The sequence below is a fragment of the Lissotriton helveticus genome, chromosome 5_1 (genome assembly GCF_964261635.1).
Source record: "Lissotriton helveticus chromosome 5_1, aLisHel1.1, whole genome shotgun sequence".
Taxonomy (NCBI): domain Eukaryota; kingdom Metazoa; phylum Chordata; class Amphibia; order Caudata; family Salamandridae; genus Lissotriton; species Lissotriton helveticus.
The window spans coordinates 2,005,461,047-2,005,476,645 of NC_136065.1; the positions used below are offsets into that span (position 1 = coordinate 2,005,461,047).

The 15,599-nt window shown below is 47.0% G+C and overlaps 1 protein-coding gene across 3 annotated transcripts in view; it reads left to right on the top strand.

Moving 5' to 3' along the window:
* Positions 1-15,599, top strand: part of LOC144756166 (E3 ubiquitin-protein ligase TRIM39-like) — a 220,932-nt gene that overhangs the window by 1,943 nt on the left and 203,390 nt on the right. The window lies entirely within an intron of this gene.

Sequence of the window (15,599 nt, forward strand, 5' to 3'; positions counted from 1 at the left end):
TTATTTAACTTCGGCCAATATGTAAGGTAGGAATGCAGCACCAAAACAGTAATAAAGTCAAAACACTAAACAATAAAAATCTCAAAACAAATTCGAAAATTAGAGTAGTTTCAAATAAGCAAAATAACAAAAATCTTGATCTGAAAGGAGTGACACAAACTTGATCTGAAAGGAGTGTTAGCCCAGCTTGACTCAGGTTGCCAAAATTGTCTAATTGTTGAATTGAATTCCCCCGATTCACCTAACATTTTGTTTATTAATTTTTATAACGCAAATGCTAATGAAAGTACCAGACATAATCTGGATTACCTGGACATTTGTTTGTCAGTTTATAGAACCAAAGTAAATTGCTTTGAGATAATTCTTTTAGGTGACTTTAATATTCACCCTTGTAACCTGCCCTCTGCCAACTCAGTAGAAGAGGGTCCACCTTGTTCTATAAATACGCATTTTGAACACTCAAAAAGAGGGGAGGCCCTTGAAGATTTTTTGGCTGTGTGGAATCTGTATGAATCTGGATGCGGTGAGGGTGAAAATAAGGTCCCTACTTTTAAAGGACTTGGCGATGGTACAATTATTGATTTTATTTTTATGTCCTGTTATATATTAGATAAAGTGCTAAGGTATAAAACAGTGGTCTCAGTTTTTAGTGACCACAACCCGGTGCTAGTAGAGGTATTGTCTAGGGACTTTTTAACCTTGAAACCAGTGTTACATAAGGGAGGCCAAAATGTGATTTCCATAGACCAAGGTCGTAGGTTAAAGTGGTCGAATATAAATCCGGAAATTATTGTACAGGACGTTTTGGTTAGGGCGGAGGATGATGTAGCCATTTGCCTTGACTCATGGGCAGTACACAAGTAGTTATTGCGTTTGATAACATCTGCAAACAGATCAACCAAAGTTTAACTGGGGTAAAGGGACCCCCTAAACAACATGTAAAGAGATGGTTTGATCATTCATGCTCAAGGGCACATGCTGATCTACTTGAGGCCCTAAAGACTAGTCCAAAAGATCGTGCCCTAATAGCCAAGTTAAGAGTATGTTATAAAAAAAACATACAAACTAGGAAGAATGAGCTAAAAGAAAAGGCCTGGTTACAGCTACTTGAACCAGAGACATTAAAAAACAACAGTCGGTTCTGGGAGGTAGTAAACCAGCCACTCTTCTCAAATGAGGAGAACCGCCCCCTTGAGTCCAATATTCCTGATGACGCATGGATTAAACATTTTGGGAACATATACTCTAATACCGCCCTGCATGACCCATTAAATGTCACCACCTACAGTATGGAAGGTTCCTGTGTTACCTTTGAGGCCTCAGAAGTGGAAAGGGCGATAGACCAGACCCTAAAAAATAAGGCACCTGGCCCCGACGGGGTCCCTGCCGATATTTTTAAATATGCCCCAAAATTGTGGTCAAACATTCTGTGTAAGGTCTTTAATGCATTAAATCATAACAACATTCCAGCATCCTGGAAAGAATCCATTATCATCCCAGTTTTTAAGAAGGGTGACAGGGTAGACCCAGCATGTTACCAACCGATTTCCCTAATAGATTCATCGGTTAAAATCTTGGGACGGGTCATTTTGTACAAATTACAGGAGTGGCTCGATGGCAAAGGGATACTGTCAAATGTGCAATATGGATTTAGATCCAAAAGAAGCACTTTGGATCAGTACCTTAACCTACAACTGCTGGTGGATAAATACACTAAGGCCAAGGATGGGTCACTATATCTGGGGTTCATGGACCTGTCCTCGGCCTTTGACCTTGTAAATCGCACAAAACTTTGGCAGATTTTAATTGATTTAGCCTTGACCACGCCTTGGTAAATTTTCTAGCGGACCTACATTCTGGTCTCCTGGCTTCTGTTAGGGTGAACGCAGAGGGGCGCTGTTCTAGCCACTTTAAGTCAGAAAGGGGGGTCAGGCAGTGCATTATGGCCCCCCTTCTGTTTTCAGTTTGTTTAAACGCCCTTGAACCTGCACTTAGGGAGGCCACGCTTGACATACCGCATATAGGGGAACTTGGCATACCGGTTCTCCTGTATGCGGATGACGCGGTCCTTCTATCACGGACCGGGGTTGGGCTTCAACGATTGTTGGATGCTTTTGGCCTTTTCATGACATCCCTGGACCTTAAAATAAACGTAAAGAAATCTCAAATCATGATCATGGGAAGGGGTTTAAGAAAGAAAAACTCGAAAACGTTTCTCTGTTGTGAGGAGGAACTTAGCAGAGTCCCTATATTCCCGTATTTAGGGATTATCTTCATGGAGAAGGGGAACTGGGGACTGCAGATTAAAAATAGAAATGCTGCCTTTGCTAGAACCTCCTCAGCAATCATGGGCTTTAGCAAAAAACTGGGGGCGAGGCCCATAGTTGCACTGCTGAACATCTATAAAGCCAAATGTTTGGCGGTAGCCACATACGGCTGCTCATTATGGGGTTATAGTACCATAGACTGTCTACAAGTCACTGAAAATAAGTTTATGAGATCGATCTTATCAGTGCCACAGTCCACTCCATCTATACGATCCACTCAGAGCTAGGGGCTGGTTTTATTACAGACATGATAAGAGTGGCCCCCTTAATATCCTGGCTGAAGACCTGGTTGAATGATGAACTGTCCCTGAATCAAGTTATTCTTAAAGATTGCCTCTTATTAGACAATGTCAATAAAATTAAGTGGTTATCTTATGTTAAACAGTGGTTTCATAAACTTGGGAGACCGGAGCTCTTTTTCTCACCAGAAAAAATAACTCGCAAGGACATAGCATCAACGAAGGGGGCCATGTTACAGATGCTGTCCCTAAACAGAGAGGAAATAGAGCTCAGAAAATCTACTGTAAGGGCTAATCTTATTGTTGCCAATCCCCCAGGACCTGAACTTTACCTTGTTTTAGTCAATCGTTCTTACCACAGGTTTCTTTTAACACGTTTCCGTTTAAATATGATCTACTTGAATTTAGGTCACTTCCCTGAATGGAGCACTCCTGAACAGGCACCACTGTGTTCTTGCGACAATTTTTCCAAGCAGGACACAATGCATTTTTTGATGTTTTGTGATTATTACACGGCTGTAAGGACGAAGTTTCTTGTTCCCATCCTTAAGGAGGCAGGGTTTTTACAAGTCAAGCCCGCTCTCCTATATCTACAACTATTAAATAGCCCTAGGGTTATTTTTCATGTTGCCAGCTATTTGGTGGGTGCTGTTAGGGTTAGGAACAAGAGTATGATAGATTGTAATTAACTGTATTTTTATAAAGCTGGATTTTCTGCATTGTGACATGTTTTTTTTTAACATTTATGAAATGTGTGGGATATTTTTAAATATAATAATTGTAATTGTTTTTAAAGTGTATTTGAATGTACATTAAGTATCATCGTCTTTTTATGATATTGAATTATCGAAATAAAGTATCTTGACTGACTAACAAAAATCCAATTAGTAGACCAAAAGATATAAACTTAAAAAGATTTAAGTGAAAGTATTTAAAAAAAACACAATGCATCAATGATAGTCTATGATCGTGGTAGTATGGGATCCCTGATTTTGGCGAGAAAAGTCAAACTTCCCACCCAGGGACATTTTTAAATCAGTTGGACACTTCTGGCACCTCGCTGGGTGAAGATTTCTACCTTGGGACTTATTTCCTGAAATGGACCTCAGATTTCTCTAACTAGGCAAGGAGGTAGGCACGATTTCAAGAGGGCTCTATGGAGTTGGATACCGCCTTGCTGAGGGCCTGCTGAAACAAATTTGCTGCAGCAGAAAATATCTAAATGGGCCAAACCTGCTTCTTCAGTCGATCAAGGTTGCATCTTCACTGGATTGACTCCGATGGTTAGTTCTGGTCTTCCGGGGGCTGGAAGCTAACATTTTTCAATGTCCCAAAATATTTCAGTGGTAAACCTTTTTTTTCCTCATTGTTTCCCCAAAAGGTTCCATGCTTCAGAAGGGCTCTTACAACTTGAAGACTTGGCTCAGCAGAGGTCTAGTGCAGTGTCCAGTACAGGCCCAGGTATGACTGGGCAACAGGTTGACCAGGAAAATGTGTTTCTACAGCTTGTGTCTATGTAATCACACAGAACGTCATCCCACTGACCCTTGGAGTCCACATCTTTGTCTTGGGTTCAGAGGGTAGGAGGTCCACTCCTTTTGAGCTTCTCTCAGCAAGCAGAATTCAGTCCTCTTATGGTCTTCTGCACGTACAGAAAGTGTTCTATAGATGGTTGTCTTAGGGTGTCACATTTATGGTTGGCACTAGCTAGAGAGAGGGGGTGGCTCCTTGTTCCTCCCTAACCAATGGGGTAAAAATTACCAGGTACAACCAACCAACGTTTTCAGCAATTCTTGTTTGCCTTATTGTAAACAATCCAGCACTGCACCTTGCTCCTAAAATCCAAGATGGGAAACCCTTTCTCCCATGTGGAAAGCCTATGTGTTCTCCTACAGGTGTGCCCATGGGCATTAGTAGTCCCCTCTTTTGTGGTCACTCAAAAATGGTACTGGGGATAGCTTTGCTCCCACTGGGTTTTGGAGCCAGCCTGACTCTGTAGAACAAAGGTTCACCCTCCCTGGTCTCACCTTTCATTTGTGTGTGCAAGGGAAAGGCTCTTTGTAAGTTAATAAAACTCCTCTGTTCACATTGACTCCCTCTGAAGATAGGAAGCATTCTTTGGCATCAGTTTTGTCAACAACCAAGGGGTTGAGGTGAGGCTAAAAGGTGTCCTAGCAAATTGAAAGTGTTCCTGGCCCACTCGTGGGACTGCATGATAAGTACATAAAACTACTTATCTTGCCAGAGTAGCACCAACATCCGGTCCAGGGCAGATGAAATACAGTCAACGTGAGCATTTAAAAAAAAAAAGAAATCTAGGGCGTGGCTAGCAGCCAACCATGGCGGCTGCTTAAAAGAGGAGCTCCGTGGTCGGAACGGCCTCTGAATCAATCCGATACGTAATCCGAGCTACTACACACCTCAAACTGGAGAGACTGATGCCCGGAGCCAGGCGGAACAGACGGCGGCGACTCCTTTTCAAATCCGAGGCCGGGAGGCGGAGTACGAGATCCGGGGAATCGCGGCCTGTGCCAGAGCGATAAGCCGGGAGGTCGCATGCCAGCGCGACCCGACAGGAAGTGAAGTCGGCCCGGGTAAGAATCACCGGAAGTACCCGGCCGCGACCTGCAACAGCGCACAGACCCCCAGAACCCCGCACCGAGAAGCACAGGGGATTAGATCACGCCGGCCCTCTAAGACTCTGCGTAGTTAAATAGAAATTGGGCAGCAGGCTCCACAGACGCATGAGGGAAGCCTCCCTCACCGACACGCATCCACCATCTTGGCGTGCACTCTCCGGCGCCGGCCCCGGGAAGGGACAGAAGGGCATCGCCTGCACTGCAGAACCAGCGAACAATCCACGGCAGCAGAGAACTACCCCCCGGCTGGGACCGTCGGGAGCAGCTTGTGAGTGGGGGCCGACAACTAGCGTTCACCGGAGCAGGGCCCAGTACATCGGCCCGAGAGCGAGACCCACTAGGTGAGCCCCACAAGCACCCTAACTATCACGCAATGGCCGGACGAGGGCCAGGGTAAAGCGAGGCCCCCCTTGAAGCCTTATAGGTAGACAGAAGCACACTGAGCCTAATGAAGTCCCACGATAAACATCAGGCTGCAACCTCATGCTGAGGGCTGAGAACAAGACAGTGCAGAAGCCGACTGGTCAGTAGGGACCCCATGTAATGCCTGAAGCCAGCCGGTGACACCTTGAGACCTCCGACATATATTGGGGGACGGCAGGTCGCCAAGCAAGACGGCGACGCCGGAGGACATCAGCCAACGACTCGGCACCAACACAGCTGACCCCGGCTACCCCGTGGCCCCCAGACCCCCCCCACACTACGAACTGCTGTGGGCGAAATTGAGAGGCAGGGCCAGTCGAGTGAGGGGCACGAACACTGACCCTAAAGAGGGAAAATGCATCTACGTCACACCAACATGGATGTCAGGGGGTGCTGCGAGGACAACTAGGGTCAGACCCCCTCCGATAGCCAGCCACGGGGGCGATAGGAAGAGCAAGACAAAGCTGCGGCCTGCACACTGGCTCAGAGACGGACGGATGACAAGTGGGCAAAGAGACACCTAAAAGAACTGTAAAAGGACGGCGGGACTCACCCTCAGAGACACCCTTGAATGTATTGCTGGGCACGACACGGAAACAATAATCGAGATGGCGGGCAGAAGCACCAAAGGCGGCACTACCCAATCTCGCCTTGACAAATTCGCATATGACAAAGGAAACTCTTCCCCGGGTGCTGGCAAAGGGGCAGCCGAAAAAACAGCAGAGGCCAATGGGGGAAAGAAGGCAACGCTTGACGATGTCATGAAAGCACTGGCGCAGGTACAGTCCACGGTCGGAATGATCTCTACCGAAATAACTCTGATCAGGGCAGACTTCCATAAGATGTCAGAAAGAGTCAGCTCAATGGAGGTGATCACGAAGTCATTAGTGGAAGACATGTCAGAGCTGCAAACAGCCATGGTACAGATGTCGGCGGAGAACAAGGTACTGAGGGAAAGACTGGACGACCAGGAAGGAAGCTCGAGACGAAACAACGTCCGCATAATTGGAATTCCAGAATCAGAAGGCACTAGGGCAACGGACCTGTATATCGAAGACCTCATTAATCAAGAACTCAAACCTAAAGGACTGTCCTCAGATTTCTCAGTGGAGAGGGCACATCGTGTCCCGGGAGGCCGACCAAAACCGGGCGCTGCCCCGAGGCTTATCATAGCTCGCCTCTTTAACTTCCGCGACAGGGACGCGATACTACAAGCAGCACGAGTCTCCCCTCCGGTCAAGATCATGAACTCAACGGTGTCCTTCTTTCCGGACTACACAGCGGAAGTCGCGCGCAAGAGGAGAACGTTTATAGAAGTAAAAAAAGAACTCCGAAAAAGAGAGGTTCCCTACTCGATGCTCTTCCCAGCCAAGTTATGTATTGTAGCGGACAATAAAACCTGGTTCTTTGACACCCCGGAGATCGCCCAGGACTGGTTGGAGGGATGGAGACCAACCAATAGACCTCGTGGATCGAATAGAACACGGGGGCCACATAGCAATGGTCGACAACAGAACTCACAACAGTCAAGGAGCGAAAGGGAAGAAGTGGCACCAGCTGGATCAGACGTAGACGAACATATACTTGACGAACAATGACCGCCCGGCAACTACAAAGATAAATGAGAAGTATGCCCGCCTGAAAAGACTGACGACGGACACTGGGCAAAAGTCCTCCAGAGAAGAGGAAAGGGGCCGACGACTCCGGAGATTCTTCCACCCCGACGAGCAAGTAAATTGTATTGGGGATGGGTCAAGCACTCTGCTAAGTTGGGAGGGCGGGCGGTTGGGAGCCCGTACAGCAGGGGGGCAGGGAGGGGGGAGTTAGGGACGGGATTGTTTTTCTTTTTCTTGCATTGTTGACTCAGATAGGTGGGAGGTGGGAAATAGGCACACTGCCTTCCAGAGGGACTCTCGCACGATGCAATAGTACTGTTCATTATGATACTCGGGACACACATGGCCCGACGGCATCGACTTCTGGAGAGCATGAAGCCAGAGGGGAAGGGTTGGAGGGGCGGGAAGGGATAGGCCAACAAGCAACATTGGAACATGAAGGGTTGGCAGACACACATCACCTAACACAAAGGGAACATGGCGCGAGATTCACAGGCTAGTGATAGAAATGATGAGCAACACGTGGGACCGATAACGCCATTGACCCTGATGTCGTGGAATGTTAGAGGACTGGGGGATAAGATAAAAAGGGGATTGGTCCTGCAAAACATCCGAAGGATAAACCCAGCCCTAGTCTTACTACAGGAGACACACCTGCAGGGCACAGCTACGCAGGCGCTGAACCGGAGAGGCTATCGGATGATAGTACACCCAGCCTTTACCTCCGGGTCGCGTGGGACAGGGGTCCTGCTGCGGAGGTCATCACCCTTCATTGTCCAATCCACAAAGACAGACGACCAAGGCCGCTTTGCGGCAGTGTATGGATATTGGGAAGGTAAGCCGGTCAATATAGTCTCGGTATATCTCCCTCCAGCACTCCACGCACTTGCTTTTCCGGACCTAGGGAAATTCCTACTTGAACTGCCAGACGGGGACCTCATCATAGGGGGTGATTTCAATGCAGTGGCACACGACACACAAGACAGATTCCCGAATCAGGTGCAATCAGTGAGACCTTCTAAACTACATGATTTTTTAGAAGCACAGGGGCTGGTGGACATCTGGAGAAAGTTGCACCCAGATGAAAAGCAATACACGTACTACTCTACAGTACATAATAGCCTGTCACGTATTGACTACTTCCTCACGTTAGGAGGGGGCTCACTCACCATAGACAACGTTCACATTCAACCTAGGGGTGTCTCGGACCACTCGCCACTTACACTAACACTGATCTGCCCAGAAAAAAATCGTAAGAGAATCTACCCGATTTACCCGGGATATTTGCAGGTACGGCCCATACGAAAAGAACTGAGGAAGATGACTCAACACTACTTTGCAGAAAACACAAATTCAGTCGAGACGCCAACGATAGTGTGGGAGGCTTATAAAACGGTATTGAGGGGTCAGGCCATTGCAACTATCACGGGACACAAGCGGGAACAGAAAAAAGAATTAGTGGACCTAGAAACGCGATTACACAGTGCAAACCTAGCACGCATGAGCAACCCAACGGTAGACACGCTGCACACGTTGCAACTAAGTCAACGGCTCCACACTGATCATCTAAAGCGCAGAGTAGTAGGAAATATAGAAGAAACGGCGCATAGAGTCTACAATATAGGAGACAAAGCAAGCAAACTTCTGGCATGGTTAGACAAAAAGCAGGCAGAAGGCAGGCATATCCTGCAGCTGCGTAGCGCTGATGGTGAATTACATACGCGACCGTCGGAGATAGTTGAAATTCTAGCGGACTACTACCTAAAGGTATATACGCCTGAAACCAGGGTAACACCTGAGATGGCGGAGATGGCACTTAGCAATGTACCAACGCAATCCTTAAACCGAGAAGCAATTGAAGAGCTGGAAGCAGATTTGACACAGGAGGAGATACAGCTAGCAATTAGTGCGCTCCACTCGGGGAAGGCGGCAGGCCCCAATGGTATCCCCATTGAATGGTACAAGGCCGTATCCAAGGTCATAAGTGAGCCACTATTGGCTATGTACACTGACAGTTTAGAAAAAAAAGTCCTACCCTACGACCAGAGAATGGCAACGATCGTGGCAATCCCGAAACCGGGCAAGCCGCTGGAAGAGTGTACATCATACCGGCCGATATCTTTAATAAACGCAGAGGCCAAAATTCTAGCGAAACTCTTGTCAAACAGACTGATGCCCCACCTGGAGCAACTGATTCACCCGGATCAGTCAGGGTTCATGCCGCATAGGAGTACGGCTCTAAATCTTAGAAGAGTGCACGGGGCTCTGGCTAGGGCCCCCCTACTGACCGGACCGGCGGCCATTCTGTCATTGGACGCCAGGATGGCGTTCGACATGGTGGAATGGCAGTATCTCTTTCCCACCTATGTCCGCGAACTGCCCACTGGCGATGGCGGACTCTTCCTTTAAATATCTTGGGATACATGTTACAAAAGATGAAGGGCTTTTTCACGACCTAAACTTACTACCGCCACTGACTCGACTGAAGGCGGACGTGCAGCACTGGAAGGCACTTCCGCTAACACTACTAGGAAGGGCAGCGCTGTTCAAGATGATAGCGCTACCGCGCTTTCTCTATGTCCTAGAAAATACCCCAATCCTGATACCGCCTGAATATTTTAGAAAAGTAACGGCTGCGATAACTGGACTACTATGGGGTAATCGACCCGCCCGCATAGCGAACGTGAAACTGGTCAGAGATTGGTACGACGGGGGGATAGCACTGCCGGATGTGCAGCTATATTATTGGGCGGCGCATCTAAAGGTCATAAATCAATGGATTCACGCCCCACAGGGAGAACCAGCATACCTGGCAGACAGAGCGCAGCTGGGTACCCACAGCTTATTGGCCCCACTATACGACAAGGGCATCGCTGCAAAGCTGATAGGACCTACGAACCACACGGTGGCACTGTGGCACAAAGCACAAGCAAGACTCAAATGGGGAGGCACCATAACCAAAATGACTCCCTTGTGGGATGTCAAAGCACTGGGTCAGCTAAGACACAGTAGGGGTTTCACGCAGTGGGACAACATCGGGATCTCCACAGTAGGAGATCTGTGGACAAAAGATGGAGTTGTTCCGTTTGAGCAACTCCAGCAGCAATATCAGTTAGGCCCAAATAAAACATATCGATACATACAAATCAGGCATGCACTAATGACAGCCATCGAGATAGGTACAAAGGTGCCGGAATCGTCCCCGCTGGAGGACCGCCTATTGACTGATTTTATGGAAGCCAGTGCGACTTCCCTGACTTATCGTAAAATAATTAATAACTTGCAAGACCCGCTAGTAAAACTGAAAGCAAAATGGGAGGATGAGCTAGGTGAGATGGACAACGCAGAATGGAACGCAGCGATGGCATCACCAAAAGAAGCGAGTATCTCATCGAGATATCGGCTGGTGCAACTTAAAATATTACATAGAGTCTACTATACGAGAACTACTCTACACAAAATGCACAGAGCTGACCATCCCACCTGCCTTAGAGGATGCGGAGAACCAGGCACACTATTTCACACACTCTGGGAGTGCCCAATTATCTCCACCTACTGGCGACAGGTTCTGCGCACCATCTCCCAAACATTGGAAGTATCCCTACACCAGACCCTCTTGTGTGTCTACTGAATGTATGGAAACAGAATGATTTGACTCGTCAGGGGCAGCAGTGGGCAATCGTAGGGATAATGGTGGCCAAGCGGGATATAGCACAAAAGTGGGGGGCAGTAGAGGCGCCGACACTGGCGCAATGGTGTAGAAATATGGACTTACTATTAGTGATTGACAGAGCGGTCTATAAAATGAGAGCAAACCCCAGGAAATGGAACAAGATATGGATGCCATGGAACACTTATCGAGGGGATATATGTGAGCCCCTATCAGAAGGAGATATAGACAGCTCAGGGAAGGAGGGGGATGTTGAATGAGACGCACTTAGATTGAATTATCACATACAAATAGAGTTGATATAGCGCTGATGGGTTGGCCGCACGTCCCGTAAAAGGAATGCTAAGAACTGGGGATCTTGAGATGTGAATGTTTGCTACCTGCATCAATTAATGCACTGAGAAGTAATGAGTGTCAAAAAAGACAAACACCTGTTCTACTATCTGAGTCACACGTTTAGTTATAGTTATAAAATATAAAAATAAGACTGTTACAAAACTATTTGGGAAGGTAATCGTATATTTTCTGCTGATTGGAAATGTGCAAATGACGACCAAGGACGCTGTAGAGCGAATAATGACTGAAATGTGTAACGAAATGTCTCTCTATAGCAGCCGGCCTCCGGGTTGTAGGTAAATGCTGTGTAAGTAATGCAGATTGCAATAAAAGTCTTTAACCAAAAAAAAAGAAAAAAAAATCTGCAAGAAGGCATTGAGAGACCAAAGATCCAGGATAAGTCTGAGGTCTGTATCCTTTTTCAGAACGAAGAGAGGCGTGAATAGCAGCCCTCGCCTATTCCCAAGTCCACTACTTGTTCAGTGGCACCCTTGGAGAATAGAAGATGTACCCCCTGGAGTAGAATGAACAGCTGCTCGCTGAAATTTGTTGTAGTGTGGGAGGGAGGTGTTGTGGGGGAATGAAAAGCAGAGTGTAGAGCCTTCGAGCCATCTGCAGTACCCTTCTTTACCCTTGGGAGGATATATTATCCTGCCTCCTACTGATTGGACGTGACTTGTTGAGGACACACTAAAGCTGCTTGGTGGGTGCAGTGGGGGAAAGTGAGTTGGATGACCTAAGCTCCTGCTGTGTTGTGTAGTGCCTCTCAGTGCCACGTCTGTTGCACCGAAAATGCTGAACGTTCTGTGGCATCACTGGCTGTGAAGAATCAATCCATTCAGATTCTCCGGGGGGATTTGGTGGTAAATTAATTCGGATTAACCTTCATTGAAAAAGCCTGGCCAATTAATCTTTCTGGGAAATGTTACTTGGTGAGGAAAAATGGCTCTTTGCCGTCTGGTTACTTGCCAGCTAACGGACAGAGAAAAAGCGTCATTGAATTGGAGCAAGGGCTTCCGTGGTGCCGACCCAGGTTAGAGAATATCTTTTAGACAATTTGTCCCAATCTCCGTGTACAGCAACTGCAATTCTATTACTTTGCCTGCCCTCAGTACCAACACGGCAAATAAGGCACTTTCTTTCATTAGTAGCCAGTCGTGAGTCAAGCTCCATTTCACTGGAGGTTCAAACCCACTGGCATTTTGTAAGTCAAGGTGTACAACAACATCATTAATAAAGTGAGGGTAGAGCACGCCATCTCCCTCCACATCCTCATCTGTATCCTCGGGTTCTCCCTGTTCTGATGTAGGTTCAGTCTGTCCAAAAATGTATAGTATGTCTGCCTGGTAGTTGCATTGCAGTACGTGCACCGGGTTAGAATCCAGTAGCATAATAACTGGTTGCACTTTAGTTAAATCATAGCGCAACATTGGGAAAGCTTGGGCTGATGTCTGTTTGAGAACTTACATGTGTGTCCGAACTGGGTCCTCGATCAGTTCCTGTAAAGCCAGCAATAGCGTCTGTGTAATAGAAGCTGTCGTGGACAGTGAGTCTGGCGTGGAAGCTCGTATTGGTGTTAATACAGGCCCAGGAATGGATCCAATGGGGTAGACGTTGGTAGAGGAGGACTTACCAGCGGTTATCCAACTGGAGGCCCTTGAAGCTCCATGGGTCCCAAAGGTGTGCCAGGCGGAGCAAGAGGCACATTAAAGATTTGCATCATGGCCTCCATCAAGGCCTCGATCTTTTGGGGGCGGACAACAGATTGAGAATCTCCGGTCATGTTGGATACTGTTGCATTTTGAGTCCAGTGGCTGGTGACCTCCATGGGATGTAGCTTAAATCTTGATGCCCTTGTGCCTTTTCTTTTAAACATGAGTGGTTATGAGTGATAGGGTTGAGTGTTGTTTGGCTTTCTTCTGTTTATGTTTGACAGTGACTTCAACGTATCTGAAGATTTTGAGTTGGAAGGGGAGGGTTGCAGGAACTTCCTCATGTTTTGGAAGGGCCCATGCAAGGCCAGTGGCTTCTTCTTGTAATCAGAGATGTACACATTTGCCTCCAGGTCTAGGATCAACTTCGGCTGCATTAGGGTGCTTTGGTCACACAACTTTGATTTGTGACTGCGACCCAGGCACCATTATGAACATCTGCTGGCAGCAGTCTTGGCACACTCCTTAGCACACTGTTTGAGGTGATCGGAACTCCTTATCTGCCTTGGAATGCATGGAAAGAACAGAACGGAAGCTAGTGCACAGGGATGACCCTTATAAGCCGCTCTGCTCTGTCATTTTCAAGCAGCTATACAGATCAATCAGAGAGCAGCTCAATGCCATCTTCTGATGTGTAGGAACACTGCAGCACAAATGTCTCCAGATCCAATCTGAGGCTTAGGAAAATACTAAAAGTGAGGAATTTCTTTTTAGAAATATCCAGTAGACCTTTTTATCTGTGTCATTGTGTGTGTGTGTGTGTGTTAAATGTGTGTAGTGAATGTAGCACTTGCATGGGGTTGAGCTGTTTATGGTAAATCAGAGTAATGGAGGCCGGTGAGATCCACGTTTGACACCCCTGGCCTGGCCTAGCCCAACATGTACAAGAGGACTCTAATCCCAGACAGGGAAGGTTTATTGACGGCATCCCTGTAACTGAACAGATGGATCCATGTGTGCCTGTGGACCCCCAATCTCTCATCTCCTTTTTAGGAACCGCGATGTTGTGCCCATCTCAGGCCTCTTCCAGGCAGCACTATGTGATTGCCCAGATGAGGGCTGCAACTGAGTGATTGCTGATATTCTGGACAAGTGTTGCAACTGCGTGATTGCTTCTGGCGCAGTCGAGAGCTGCAGCTGCGTGTATGCTGTAGGCCCAGACAAGGGTTGCATCTTCGTGTGTACCATAGGCCCATACTAGGGCTGCAAATGCGAGTTTGCTATATGCCCAGTTGGAGCTTTTACCTACCTGTGGCCTGTTTGGAACATCGACCTCTAAGATTGTCTCAGCCCTTCTTCAGGGGGAGGTGCCCAGATTTAGGGTGCCCGCCAGGAAAGAAATTGTGCAGAAACAGGGTAGGTGTATCACTTTCGGGCAGTCACACTCAGAAACACTGACTTGTATGAGCATTAACTATTGGTCATTATTTATTGCTACTGTGTGTATCAATGACTTTGTTTGTTGTAAAGAGAAACATTGGGCTGGACATTAAGATGATTGCGTCTGTTGATTCATAGTTGAGTGGTGAGCTCGAGCACCGTCACTCTGTCTCCCTGAGAAGCCTGTAACTCCTCAGTTTCACAAACCTGAGAGTCAACTGGTCAAATGTGGAATATGTTGTAGTTGGCCCAGTTTGCACAGCCGTAGGAGGGCATCCCAAAAGACACTAGTGTCAAACAACCTTAACCCCTATGGCTGAGGACTCCCTTCCCCCTTGCATTGCCCCATCCCACCATCCTGAAACAACTCCCCTTCGAACCTCCCACCCCCTCCCTGTGGCAGGGGCATGGAGCAGTTTATGGATTACTCAAGGAAGTGATGAGGCTAGAAGTTCAGACAAGCATCACACTGCTTACTAACTGAAAAGATAATCAGTGCTTTACTTTATATAAAAGAAGTTATTAAACTCAAAACTAAATCCTGTGGCTAAAATAGTTATAACTAAAGAAAAACAGAATTCTTCGGCTCCTTTGTGGCTTAAGATAGAGCCCCAAACATTATTTCAGGGGGTAAGTAATAATGCTATAGAGAATTTACAATAGAGTCCTGTAGCAGTGTGATTTAGTAGATGTGTTTGCCCAGATTTAGCTTGCAGATTCCAAATGAATTGTTACAGGTTCAGACAGCCATCAGCTGCGGTTACTACACTGCAAATGGTACATGTACCTTTTTAATGAACTCTAAGGAATGTGCTACTGTTCAAAGTATCTCTGCAAGGAATCTTCACTGGCTGTGGAAGTGTTCCGTGCTTTTGATTTCTTTTTCCCTCACCATTCAAGGTAAGTGATGCCCACAAACTCACCCCAAATAGACGCAAGAGCATGGTAAAAATATGAGTCATTTAAAGAGGGCATCTTGTGCCTAGGAGCAGTCCAGAGGTGTCCACTAGCGAGTAATAGGAAGCTGGAGGTTTATATTTGATTCTCATGTCCCTACACCCGAATCTCCATGTTAGGTTGCAGAATACTTTGAAGCCCTATATCTAAAACAACAAAGGATCACAGTTAGCAGCTTTACAGTGCCAGTGGATCCCATAGGTACAAGGGTTTGGACTGTGGCTTAACCAAAGACAAAGCTTTAGACGCAGCAAGCGTAAACGCCTCCTTAGTAGTCCTGAAGCAAAGATTGAAAAGAGC